The 9,804-nt window shown below is 36.3% G+C and overlaps 1 protein-coding gene across 1 annotated transcript in view; it reads right to left on the bottom strand.

Annotated features, from left to right (window-relative positions):
* LOC138157377 (contactin-associated protein-like 2) overlaps positions 1-9,804 on the bottom strand; it is a 2,155,842-nt gene that overhangs the window by 1,832,752 nt on the left and 313,286 nt on the right. The gene's annotated exons all lie outside the window — the stretch shown is intronic.

Genomic DNA, 9,804 nt, shown 5'->3' with positions numbered 1-9,804 from the left:
TCTCTCTGTCTCTCTGTCTCTCTCTCTCTCTCTGTCTGTCTCTTTCTCTCTCTGTCTCCCTGTGCAGATAAAGTAATAGCGCTGAACCAAAGAAACAAAACTAAGTAATAAAAGCCATCTTTAGTGAGTCTACTAAACTAAAATATAGATGTGGCTTTAACTACAAGGACAAAGATGAAACACTTGCTTTATATTTTATATTCTCCTTATTTTATATTTACCTTTATATTTTATTTTTTTCTTATTTAATATTTCCACTTATTCAACAATTAATATAAACTACTTCAAGGCAGAGGTGGTATTTTTGGCTGTACTGTTCATTATACACTACTATACCATTGGCCTATTATAAATCCTTATTAGACAAGAGAATACATATGGTCATTATTTTTAAGAAAATAAAGTAACTTTGCTTGCTGACAACTTTGGTGGTTCAGTGGAATCCTGTATAATGATAACATGTAGAACATGATACTACTTCAGTCCCCCATTCCACCCACACCTATACTATTTTACTACATGGAAATCATGGTCATGTGTTGTGTGGACCCTCTTTATATCTCTATGTCTGAATGTATTTTTTTCAGAATTCTCTGCCCAGTCATAGGAAGCATCACCTGTTTGGTTCCTCTAACTTTCTATTTCCATTCCAAAGTCATCTACGTCTCCACCATTTTCAATCCTATTCCTCCAAAGACTTTCTATTCTTAACTGCTGACAATGATAATTTTTTTCCCCTTTAGTTTTCTACTATATTTAGTTTGGACTGCACATATGAAAGTTAATACACGCTGCTTTACTTGCTGGGTAATTATTCATGTGTCTTATTTAATATTAGAATTTCCCAACCACATGGTCATCATGCTATGGGCATTATGAGAACATAACAATGTTTTTATAAAGTGATGAATTAATGAATTCATAGATTTCCCTTTTATATATCCAATCCATGCTTTCAGAAAGAAAACTCCCTCAAAATTATCACTACAATTTCTAAAAATCCACAGAATGTGAAGATAATTCAAGGTATTAACCAGTGAGAGTAATTCAGATTAAAAAAAATGAGGTTTTCAAAAAACTTTCAGCAGTTATAAGCTTCTTCCTGTGTGAGATAAAGAAATTAAATTTGGTAAAAAAAGATTAGAAACCAGTAATGAAATTTGACATTGCCACCTCTCTCCAAGAAAATGCCGCTACTTTTCTATCAGTAAAATACTATATGTTGAGGGTTCAAAAGTTGCATAAACACATGCATTTATCTTAAGAGATGTTATATATCTTTAAGGCCTTGGGAAATTTAAATATAATTCATATTTTAAAAGAAATACAATAAAATATGAGCTTCTTTCCTTCTTTACTTATATAACTCCTATATAGAAAGACAATTTTTTTTTACAAATGGTCACGAGATATTTTTATTAATATTCTCACATGAAGCAATGTTCTTTAGCATGATTTCATAAAAACTGTGTTCCCTGGTAAAACTGCTGTTACTACCCCCCCCCCCCAAACAAATTGGTATGCTTTTAAAAAGGTAATTCTGATTCAGGAAAAGGTGATTGGTGGTGTGAGGATAGCTTCTCACCCTCATTCCAGCTTCATATGGGACCTTAATAAATTCATGAGTTTCATTTTGTATCTTCATTTGCAGCCCCCAAATTAGAGATTTTCAGACAGGCAATTGTTCCACAAAGATCATCATCTTTTCCACCCTAATAGGCTGAAATAAATAAACCAAAGTTTCTCTATCTGGGAAGATGAGATTTTGATTGTTCCATTGCAAATCAGAATCCTACTGTGTTGAAGCATTCAATTTTCATAAACTACACCAATAGTCTAGGCAACTACTCTGAGACAGCATTTGTTTTAATTGCTTGGAGATGCCTCAGGACAATATGAAAGCATTTTTAAAACCTTCAATAAAATATTAACCACCAAATCAATTTTTTAACAATATGACATTCCATCTAACATTCATTCTTAACCTATTCTATTGAAAACCTGACTGGTGTTATTTATATACCATGCACTATGCTTGCTAAAAAATTGTATTTGAATCCCTCCATAAATTAAAGAAAAAGTGATGTCCCATCTTCTGCATATTTTGGTTAAAAGAAAGAGAAATTCCAAGCCATTACAAAAGAGCATAGAAGGTGAGGGGTGGGGTGCTCAAAACTGTTTGAAACGGTACTTCAAACAGAATCTTAAAAGCCTAAGTTGAAGGGAAAAAATATCATCTAGATAAAATACAAGAACATGAGGAATTTTCCTTCCCCCTCAACTCATGAGAAGAATTAATGAAGAATTTGTGGAAATAACTAACTCCTAAAGTCTTCTGATAAAACAGAATTGCCATCTAAGGTGGAAACAGCAGATAAAGCATATTTAGAAAATAATATTTTTCTCTGTACTGAAAACATATTAATGAATGCATTATTCATAATTATTTACTATATGGAATATCTATATATAGCATATGCCCATTATAAAAAAAAACCACTAATTCTATTTCAAAGGTCAATTTTAACATTCTCAAATTTATTATAATAGATTAATCCTTTAGTAAAAAACACTTTTAAAAATTTCAAACATGCCACAATGTGGGCTTTAATTAATACTTTCCCTTTTAGCATCCTTTAGTCAATGCTAGAAAATAACTTTATTTATAACTATTGTGAGTTATCCTTAATCTTTTTAACTTCTAGATACTTAAAAGTATATCACTTCTTCAATAGTTCTTGAATAACACCACTAAAACAGTGTGTCATATTCAGCACTTTTGGCTATTTCCCTAAGTTGGAAGGCATTATCTTCCTTTAGATTATAGAATTGCTTTCTGCATCACATTGAAAGATCTTAAGATTTAGATAAGATACTGGGCTATATGGCCTGTAAGAGTACTTCCAGTACAAGGAGTCTATGATGAAAATTTGTTTGTCCTCTGTCTGTCCTTGGGTCCTCTCCCTTATTGAATGGGATAATTCATGCCAGAATATAAACTTCCTATTCTGGCTCTTGAATTTTTTTCATGGGTTTTTTATTCACAAACTAATAAGTATATTGGTAAAGAATTTCCAGGACAACATGCAGTAATACTACATTGTAGTTTTCCAAATACAAATGAAGCAAAGCAAAATATACTATAAGTAAATAACTTGCATATGACAGAGAGTGAACATCTCTATAGAGTGAAATGCCCTTACATATTCCAGAATGGTTATAGCCCTGAACTTTTTTCTTCATTATGTCCAAAGAATAAAAGAGTGTAAATGTAAAATAAGCATACAAAGGCACAAATTTACATCAGTAAATAATACAGTCTCCTCTGAAATCAGAGTCCAATGTGTCATCAGCTCCCAGATGTGAAAGTATGCTCTTTAAGATTATGTTAGAAGGGGACAGAGCCAAGATGGCAGAATAAAACCAGGTATTTGCTGGAAATCTCCGCCAAACCCTGCCAAATATCTGTAAAATGAGACTAAACAAATCCTGGAGCTGCAGAACCCACAGAATGATGGAGTTAAACAAATATCCAGCCCAAGACAATCTGGAAGATGGACAAGAAGCATCTATTCACAGGCTAGTGTGGGATGTGCTGACACAGATGGGGCCTGAGCAGGCCTTGGGGGACAAACTCACTGGAACCTATGGTGGTCTCCAGATTTCTTGACTCCCAAATGCTGAGGAAAACTTAGAAGGTCAAAGGCAAAAATCCTGTGTGACCTATGTGAGAGAGTAGTGGAGCTCTGGCCCCACCCCTGGGGGGGCAGAGAGGGCAGCAGAGCCCATAGTAGATACAGAATCAATGGCAGTTGTTTCTGGAGTTCTAGGTCCATAGATTGTGGGAGAACTGACTGAATGATCAGATGGTAATAGCACATATCTCTTTCCAGTGCTAAGGTGGAATTCCCTTGCTTTGCCCTACTTGGATCTGGGTCACAGTGGGGGTCCTAGGGTGAGGCAGAGGGCTAGTGTGGTAGAACTTGTAGTAGAGTGGAGAAGGAGTCCTCCTCACGGCTCCAGGGCAGATAAGAGTGCTTGGATTTGCTCATAGAACAGAAGTGCAGCCCAGGAGAGGAGTGACCACCTCTCCTTTGATCGTGTAACCTTATAAGAAGTGGGAATTTGCAGGTCCATCGAGGTATTTATGAAGGCAGCCACACAAGGACTTGGAAGCTTGGGACAGTACCACTCCCTCCCCCACCCAAGTGGAAGAAGACAACCACCTTAACAAAGAGCTCAAAAGTCAAGTAATTGCCTGGGGAGATGATCAAACACTGGAAAAAGAGATCAGACTGTAGAATCTTACTTTGGTGACAAGGAAGATTAAAACATAAAACTAGAAGACGACAAAGTCAAAGCTCTTATATCCAAAGCCTCCAAGAAAAAATTATGAATTGTTTGCACCCATGGAGCAGCTCAAAAAGGATTTTGAAAATCAATTAACAGAGGGGCAGAGCCAAGATGATATAGTAGAATCAGGAAAACTCCATGAGCTCCCCCTGTAACCACCTTAAATACCCATAAAATATAATTCTGAACAAATTTTAGAGCTAAAAAACCCACAAAGTGACAGAGAGAAACAAATCTCCAACTGAAGGCAGCCTGGCAGGTGGATAGGAAGGGTCTATTGCAGAGCACTGGCAGCTGAGCCCAGCCCTGCATGAGCTCATGGTTTTAGCCCCAGGGCAGCCCTGAACAGTAGTGGCTGGAGCACACTTTGGGACAGTGTTCAACAGCTGTGGAAATTTCCAGAATTAAAACCCATAAATGCCAACTACAAAGTGATAGGTCAGTTTAGAACTCTGTTGGAACTGGGGGGGGGGGGCGGATAGAGCAAGTTCCAGCCTCTGCCCCCAGAGAGAAAAGTGGCAGAGGCATGGCAGCCATGCAGCTTCCTCCACTGGCTACTTCAGAGCTCCTCAACTGCAGATCTTAGGAGGAAGAAGAGACCATTTAGATGATAATAGCTCTTACTTTAACCTGCTTGGATCTGGATTATTCTCTTGGGTGGAAGTCCTGGGGTATGAGACCAATGAGCCAGAGCTTGTGTTGTTTGTAGAGAGGGTGTCCAAGTAATCACTCCAGCAGCTGAAAAAACCCCAGTGATCTGGGACAAAGCTCTCCTCTCTGGAAGCAGAGTCCTACTGTGGCAAAACCATCAAAAGTCAAGTAATTGAGTGGCAACAGGAGCAAGCAAAGGAAGCAAAGCAATCAGAGCAATAAAAATTTAGATTCCATTTTTGGGGAGAAAAAGATCAAAGCATGGAACAGGAGGAAGAAAACAAAGTCAGAATTCCTGCACCAAAAGATTCCAAGAAAAATATGAATTGGTTACAGGCCATTGAGGAGCTCAGGAAGGATTTTGAAAATCAAGTAAGAGAAGTGGAGGAAAAATTGGGAAGAGAAATGAGAATTATGCAAGAAAATTATGAAAAGAGAGTCAAGAGCCTGACTGAAAAAAAAATAATACCTTAAAAACAGAATAACCCAAATGTCAAAAGAGGCTCAAAATGCCAATGAGAAGAAGAATGCCTTAAAAAGCCAAATTTGCCAGATGGAAAAAGAATCACAAAAGCTCACTGAAGAGAATAATTCCTTCAAAATTAGACTGGAGCAAATAGAAGTTAATGGCTTTATGAGAAATCAAAATGCTATTAAACAGATCCAAACAAATGAAAAAATAGAAGGCAATATGAAATATCTCATTGGAAAAACCACTGACCTGGAAAATAGATCCAGGAGAGACAATTTACAAATTATTGGGCTACCTGAAATCCATGATCAAAAAAAGAACCTATCAATCATTCTTCAAGAAATTCTCATGGAAAATTGCTTTGATATTTTATAACAAGAGGGCAAAAAAGAAATTGAAAGAATTCACTGATTACCTCTTGGAAAAGATCCCCAGAAGAAAACTCCTTGGAATATTGTAGCCAGGTTCTGGAGTTCCCAGATCAAGAAGAAAATACTACAAGCAGCCAAGAAGAAAAAAATTGAATGTTATGGAAACAAAATCAGGATAACAAAATATGTAGGAGTTTCTACATTAAGGCATTGAAGGGCCTGGAATACTATATACCAGAGGTCAAAGGAGCTAGGTTTAAAACCAAGAATCGCCTACGCAGAAAAACTGAGTTAAATGCTTTAGGGGAAAATATGTTCATTCAATGACATAGAGAGAGAACTTTCAAGCATTCTTGATGAAAAAAACAGTTAAATAGAAAATTTGACATTCAAATACGGGAAGAAAGAGAAGCATGAGAAGAGAAACAGGGAAAAGAAATCATAAGGAACTTATCAAAGTTGAACTATTTATATTCCTACATGGAAAAATGATAATTGTAATTTATGAAACTTTTCTCAGTATAAGCATAGTTGAAGGGAATATAACTATATGTGTGTGTGCATGTATGTATATGTATACATGCAAATATATATGTTGGTTATGGTAATGTAATTTTGAATTTGAAGATCCCTTTGTGCTGGCAAAAGTAGCAGGTACTTAATATTTAGTAACTGATCAAGCCTCTGATTGGGGGAACAGAAGGTATGAACTCCTTTCTCCTGTTTACTCATGTAACAGGAAGGGGTTGGCTGAAGAAAGTGAAGTAGGTAATACTGTGTATATAAGGAAAGCCCCAGAGAAGCACAGTAAGAATTTTCTTGAGACCGAGATGGTGGCAGAACAGCTACAGAAGAATGGAGAACTGAGTCCTGAAAACTTGTCGTGGTGGAGCTTCTTTTGAACTGGATCCCAGGAGCCAGGAGCTAGGAACCCAGGTGACTGAAGCATGACCAGGATGCTAAGACTTTGTTTGTGGCTTGGTGGAGCCTTGAATTCCCCGGAGCAGAAATGGTGAAGGGGCTGATATGGACCAGACCCTGTGAATGCCAGTGTGGAGCAGGACCTCCCTAGAGAGTTGGTCAGGGAACTAGGAGCTGTCTGCCATTGAACCCAGGTGACAGTCTGTTGAATCCAGGTAGAATCTGGGACCATGGAAGGGGATCCAGGGAATCTGAGAACAGGGCCTAAGTCAAGATGAAAAGACCTCTCCTTGGGTACTGGGTAATAATGAATTATAGTTTACTAGTGACCTAAGGAGTGGATGGTTTTATGTATGATACTTAGTAAGACTTTGCTGAATAAGTGACTGATTGTACTTTGAATATTGTACTTTGAAACTACTGATAAGTGATTGATTGAGTTAATCAAGACTTTTCCCCATGAGTGGAAGATTTTGAGAATACTGATAAGTGACTAATTGAATTAATCAAGACTTTGCACCAAGAGTGGAAGACTTTGTCTGTGTACTTTGATACTACTGATAAGTGACTGATTGAGTTAACTTAAGAGTGACTATTTTACTTTGAGTCTATGTTGTGAATATTATATTGTGATTTTCTGTGATAAGTTGTAATATGGTGAATGCTGTATTTTGAATTATGTTGTACCTTGATTTTCCATGGATGTTTTGCTTTTGTTATGGGATAACTAGAGTGATCACTATACTGATCACTCACTTAATCAGAACCTTAAAAAAAGCTATTCACAATAGCAGTTCTTCTGGAAAGCTTCTGTGCATGGCATTACAATGTCTATATAGGAGGGCATATATGATTATGAATACATGAGTGTATATATATATACATATATGTGTATATGTGTATATATATATATATATATATATATATATATATATATATATATATACAGCTATACATAGACAGAGGGCACAGGATCAACTGAATAGGAAAGGATGATATTTTGTAAAAAAATAAAAGTAAGGGGTGAGAGAGAAATATAATGACAGGAGATAGGGAGAGAAAGAATAGGGTAAATCATCTCATATAAAAGAGGTAAGGGAAAACTATTACAATGGAGGGGAAGATCAGAAAGGCAAAAGGGAATGGGCCAACTGTACTCTCATTGAATTGGTCTTAAGGAGGGAATGACATACACACTAAATTGGGTATCTTACCCTACAGGAAAGTAGGAGAGAAGGTGGAGCAGAAGGGGGATGATAGAAGGAAGGGGAGATTGGTGGGGGGGAGGATAGTTAGAAGCACACACTTTTGAAAAGGGACAGGGTCAAAGTAGAAAATAGAACAAGTAGGGAATGGGATAGGATGGAGGGAAATATAGTCAATCTTCCACAAAATATCCACTATGGAAATATTTTGGGTAAGTACACATGTAAAACCTGTATTTAACTATTTATCTTCCCAGTAAGGGTGGGTGATGAGGGAAGAAGGGAAAGATCTGAAATTCAAAATTTTAAAATGAAATGTTCAAAAATTATCATTGTCATTTTTACATGCAACTCGGAAAGAAGATATACAGCCACTGGTGTATGGAGATCTGTCTTGCCCTATTGGAAAGGTGGAGGAGGAGTGGAGCAGGATATAGGAGAGAGCAGATTGGGGGAGAATGTATTCAGTGGGATCACTCTTTTGGGGTGGTGGGTGGGGGAAATATGGAGAGAAAATTTGTAACTAAAGATCTTATAGAAATGAATGTTGTAAACTAAATATAAACATTAAAAAGCAATTAACAGAAGTAGAGGAAAAACTGGAAAGAAATGAGAGATGAAATAAAATCATGAAAAATGAGTTAATAGCCGCATAGATGAGATTTTTAAAAATTGAAAAAACAACACCTTAAAAATAGATTAACCCAAATATTAAAATCACAAATAGCCAATGAATAGAAGAATGCCTTAAAAAATTGGCCAAAGGGAAAAGGAGGTCCAAATGCTCAGTGAGGAAAATAGTTCCTTAAAAATTAGAATGGAGCAGATGGAAGCTAATGACTTTATTAAAAATCAAGAAATTATAAAACAAAACCAAAAGACTAAAAAATAGAAGAAAATGTGAAATATATCATCTCAAAAACAACTGGTCTAAAAAATAGGTTCGAGAGATTATTTAAAAATTACTGAACTACCAGAAAACCATGTTAAAAAAAAGCCTAAGTATCATTTCAAGAAATCAACAAGGAAAATTCCCCAATATTCTAGAACCACAGGTTAAAATGAATATTTAAAGAATTCACTGATGACCTTCTGAAAGAGATCCCAAAAGGAAAACTCCTAGGAATATTGTATGCAAATTCCACAATTCCCAGATCAAGAAGAAAATATTTCAAGCAGCCAGAAAGAAATAATTTGAGTATTGTGAAACTCAATCAGTATAACACATGATCTAACAGCTTCTACATTAAGGGATCAGAGGGCTTAGCATATGATATTGCAGATATCAAAGAATTAATACCAAAAATCACTTACCCAGCAAACCTGAGTGTAATATTCAGGGGAAAATATGGACATTCAATGAAAGAGAGGACTTTCAAGCATTCTTAATGAAAAGACCAGAGCTCAATAGAAAATCTGTCTTTCAAATCCAAGAATCAAGAGAGCCATGAAAAGGCAAATGGGAGAGAAATCATAAGGGATTTAATAAAGTTGAACTGTTTACATACTTTAAATGCAAGAGAATTATTCACTTTCTTCAACATACATATCTTTCTATACCCACATGGAAAGATAAGATTTGTAAAACTCAATAGTTTTATCAGTATTAGGTTAGCTGGAGGGAGAGATGTCACAGAGTGTGTTGAATATGAAGGGATGATATCCAAAAAAAATAAAATTAAGGGGTGAGAGAGGAAGATATTGGGAGAAGGGGAAAGGGAGAAATTGAATGGGGGTAAATTATCTCACATGAAAGAGTCAAGAAAAAGCTTTCACAATGGAGAAGAGGAAGGAGGAGGTAAGAGGGAATGAGTGAACCTTACTCTCATCA

The sequence above is a fragment of the Petaurus breviceps genome, unplaced genomic scaffold (assembly GCF_028583685.1).
Source record: "Petaurus breviceps papuanus isolate PSGF00001 unplaced genomic scaffold, PetGlider_PUasm1.0 112, whole genome shotgun sequence".
Taxonomy (NCBI): Eukaryota; Metazoa; Chordata; class Mammalia; order Diprotodontia; family Petauridae; genus Petaurus; species Petaurus breviceps.
This window is presented reverse-complemented; position numbering and strand designations above follow the sequence as displayed.